The sequence below is a fragment of the Atta cephalotes genome (genome assembly GCF_000143395.1).
Source record: "Atta cephalotes unplaced genomic scaffold scaffold00004, whole genome shotgun sequence".
NCBI lineage: Eukaryota > Metazoa > Arthropoda > Insecta > Hymenoptera > Formicidae > Atta > Atta cephalotes.
The window spans coordinates 8,403,201-8,407,789 of NW_012130068.1; the positions used below are offsets into that span (position 1 = coordinate 8,403,201).

The 4,589-nt window shown below is 22.9% G+C and overlaps 1 pseudogene; it reads right to left on the reverse strand.

Moving 5' to 3' along the window:
* Positions 1–582: 582 nt before the first annotated feature.
* On the reverse strand, positions 583–1,993 carry LOC105626201 (annotated as a pseudogene).
* Positions 1,994–4,589: the final 2,596 nt, after the last annotated feature.

Sequence of the window (4,589 nt, forward strand, 5' to 3'; positions counted from 1 at the left end):
ATGCATTTTGCGTTATATAAAAGACTGTGCTTCCCGCATTGGTCAGTCGCGCGTAATAAAGTACAACCATGTACAGGTATTATGTATGTTTTTTTTATTTTTATTTTCCTTTGTTTAAGTTTATTTTGTTCTAAATATTATTTACTGATATGTTACTAATGTAACGTTTTGTTTAAGTTCTATAATGAAATGATTCAAAAATAATATCTTTTGATGTAATTTTGTAATAATATTATTTAATATTCTGTTTTTTATTTAAAAGTGATGTTATGTTTATGATGTACAAAAATAAATTACGCTTTAATTACGCAATAAATTGTATCCATACTTTATACATGTTTTATTTAATTTATTTCATATGCAGTATCACATTTAACTTCTTTAGTACATTAAAAGCTATAAATTATAATTAAAGACTATCAAGAATTTGTGTATGGTCAATTATAATCAATAATAATTAATATTTTATTAAATATTTCTATTTTATATGCTAAAACATACATACGTACATATGTGTGTGTTGCATACATGTTAATACAAATATAGTTCGCAAAAAACAAAAACTGTTGTCAGTCGAACTTTTCATCTAAACAATCATTCGATAATAGCATTTCGCACAAAGAAGCCGTTTCCTGGTTGCCAGTGAGGTGGAAGTAGCGGAACTTCGTCATTTTGATTTATATTTTCTATTTCTTCTTTCTTCATAATACCATTAATGAGAAATTGTGAAGAACAACGCATGCTTTAACAATTGTTGTAAATGTTATTAATTTTGTTTGAAGGCTTCTTGAAAAACTAGAGACTCTACGTTTTCAAATTCCAAAGGTCCTTTCGATGATTCTTCGTGTTTTTCTATAAGTCATATTATAATATATCTGTAAAAAATATAATCAATGATATATATTTGGACTAATATTATTATTGCTAGAATTGTAATTTTAAATTATATGTATATATCAAATCTTTCTTCCTTATCATTGGCAGGATTATTAATTGTTAATAGAAACGGTAAAGAAGAATAATATCCACTATCTCCGATTAACATCCGGTCTAATTCACGTTATCTATATATGTGAATTCTGGAATATACGACTATCATGCTCATTTCCTGGCCATTTCTGGAACTACATCTAAAAACTCACGTGACCTGCAAAATATATATTAACTAAATTTTAATAAAATATCAATTAAAAAATTTTTAATAATATATATAGTTTATATAAATATATATTATATATATAATCCATATATACATATGTGTGTGTATATATATATATATATATATATATATATATATATATATATATAAACCATGTACAAACATAATATATAAATATAAATGTAAGAAGCATACCAAAGATCAATTATCTCCTGATGTCTGATGAAAGATTTCATCAATGGCTTGAAATCTAATATGTATCAATCGAATATGTAATCAATTGCTCTATCGATGGAAAGTAAACCTCCACCACATGACCAAGGTAGTGGAGATTTATAACCGTAAGTTTATAATCAGTATTTATGGGGGGCGCGGTTGGCAATGCGGTGTTTATGAACAGTCTTATATTGACTCAAATAGGAGACGTACAACGAGTTATTAACTTTTATAATATTTTATTTTAATAAACTCAGTTATCAATGAAGCGTTGTTCATTAACAATTACTGATTTTGATTGTACTATCCTCCCTACAAGAAGTTCCATATTTAGTTACAATTAGTATATATTAAATTTTCTATTAATTTATTATATAATAATAAATTAATAGAAAATTTAAATTTCTTTAATATGTTTTCAAAACATAAACTTATTCAAGATCATTAATTTGAAATATATTTAAATGTTGATATATATATAAATTTTTAAGATAAGTTAAAGATATTTAAATAATTTAATGAAATAATATATAATAATGGTAAATATATAGTAAATTAAAAATAGTAAGATAATTTATAGTTAATAATGTAAAAATATTATGCGAATAATATACACATAAAGAGTTATTAGTTAGGGAAAGAGTTTGTTAGAATATAGCGTAAGAGTAGAAATTTAAGTTTAAGATAATATAATGGGAATAGGGAAGTAGGAAATTAAGGGATTAAATATATGATTTAAGTAATTATTTAATAATTATTAGTTAAAGGGAGGATAAAGAGAAAGAAATTAAATTTATAAATAAATAATAAATTTTCATATTTTATAGTTTAGGGGTAAGAGGGTGAAAAATAAGAAGTAAGTTATAGTAAAGTTATAATAATTTATTAAGTTATAGTAATTTGGCTAATAAGGATGTAAGGATCTTCAATTAATTGGGCGCCCGCTCAAGTTAATAAATATATTAATAAATGTATTAATAAATATTCAAAATATTAGTTGGTTAGATAAAATTATAGATGAAGAACTAGAGTAAATGGATTTAATAAGGGGAAGGGTATATAAAATTAAAATTGATATAGTAAGGGCAATTACTCCAATAAGTTTATTAAGGATAGATCGAAGAATAGTGTAAGCAAAAAGGAAGTATCATTCAGGTTGAATATGAGTGGGTGTGACTAAGGGATTCGCAGGAGTAAAATTATCAGGGTCTCTAAATATATAGGGGTATTGAAGGATAATAATAAGAAAAATAGATAATATTACATTAAAGCCTAATAAATCTTTAAAGGTAAAGTAGGGATGGAATGGGATTTTATAAAGATTTCTGTTTATCCCCGTAGGATTTGAGGATCCTGTAAGATGTAGAAAGAATAAGTGGAATATGATAAATAGGAGAATAATGAAAGATAGGATAAAATGAAAGGAGAAAAATCGATTTAGTGTAGAGTTATTGATTGAAAATCCATTCCAAACTCATATAACTAGTATATTTCCAATGTAGGGGATGGTTGATATAAGGTTAATAATTACTGTAGCTCTCCAGAATGATATTTGTCCTCAAGGGAGTACATAGCCAAGGAAGGTTGTAGCCATTGAAAGTAAGAAAATTATTACACCAGATATTCAAGTATATGTTAAGTTAAAAGAGTTATAATAAATATTTCGTCCAATGTATAGATATATGCAAATAAAGAAAAAAGAAGCCCTATTTATATGAATATTACGTATGATTCAACCATTAAGTACATTTTGGATAATATGAATGATTCTATTGAAGACAATAGAAATATTAGGGCAGTAATGAGAGAAAAAGCCCACTGATAATTTGAATTAAGAGAAAAATTCCAAGGAACCGAAGTTTCATCAGTAGGAGATATTAATAGGAGAGGGAAGGTTAATTATGGAGTAATTAATTATTTTAGTAATTTTTTTCATATTTTTATTTTAATAGATATAGTAAAGTAAGAAATAATATTTTTTGAATAAATATGAGAATATTTCATTTAAGGTAGAAAATTATAAAGATTTTTATTATATAAAATATGAATAATGAATGTAAATATAAATTAATGATTATAATTATAATTAAAATAATTAATAAAACATTTTAAATAATATAGCAATTAAAAAAGGTAGGGGATTTATATATAATTTATTAATTAATTTAATATTTTTAAATTTTTATATTTTATAATAATTTAGAAGTAGTAATTAATGAATATTTATAGTTATGAATTAGGGTATAAAGTATGGGAAGAGAAAAGAATATTATAGATATGGAGAAGAGAAGAAGAAAGAAAGAAGATAGTACGGAGAAAAATTTTAAAATATGGTTTATTATTAGTATTAATAATTTTATTTTGATTGAGATAATTATTTATTGTTTTCTTTAAGAAATTTAATTAATTTTTCGTAAAGAAAAGGATTTAATTGGAAATATAAAAGGATTGAACAAATTTTAATAATCATAAATATAGTTATTAGTAAAAATAATATACAAAGGAAGGTAAAGTTATTATAGGGATATAAATATATATTAAAAATATTTTCGAATATTTTTTTGTTAGTGTTGATAATAAAATTTGTATGGGAAATATTAAAATTTAAAAAAATTAAGTGAAATTTATTATTAGTAAGAAAGAGGAAAGTATCTGTAATATTTATAGAGAAGAGTAAGATTGTGTTTATTACGAATGTTAGTATAAGTATAGGTTTAATGTAAAAATTATTTTTTATATAGGAGATTAATCTTGTAAAATATAAAAAGATAATAAATAGTCTAATTAAGGTAAAGAATAAGATAATTGAATATATATAGTTTTTTGATCAGAAGGCTAAATTAATAAAAATTAATAAGGAGTAAATTATTAATACATTAATTATAGAACTGATATTAAATGAATTAATTAATATAATTAGAGTAATGAGTAATAATAGAGAAAAGATAATTAATAAAAAAATATTAGAAAATTTAGTCATACGTAAGTAGGGGGTAGATAAGGAGTAAATAAATAAAAAAGAGAGGGTTAGGGTTAATTGGTGGGATAGAGATAAGACCAAAAAATAGTTTAAGGAGAGAGAATATTAATTTTGGAGATTAAAGGTATGTATGAGAATATGTTTTTTTGATTATTTGTTTTAATAAGAAGAATTATAATTAATATAATAAGAATATAATAAGAAGAAATATAATAAGAAGAATTATAATCTTTA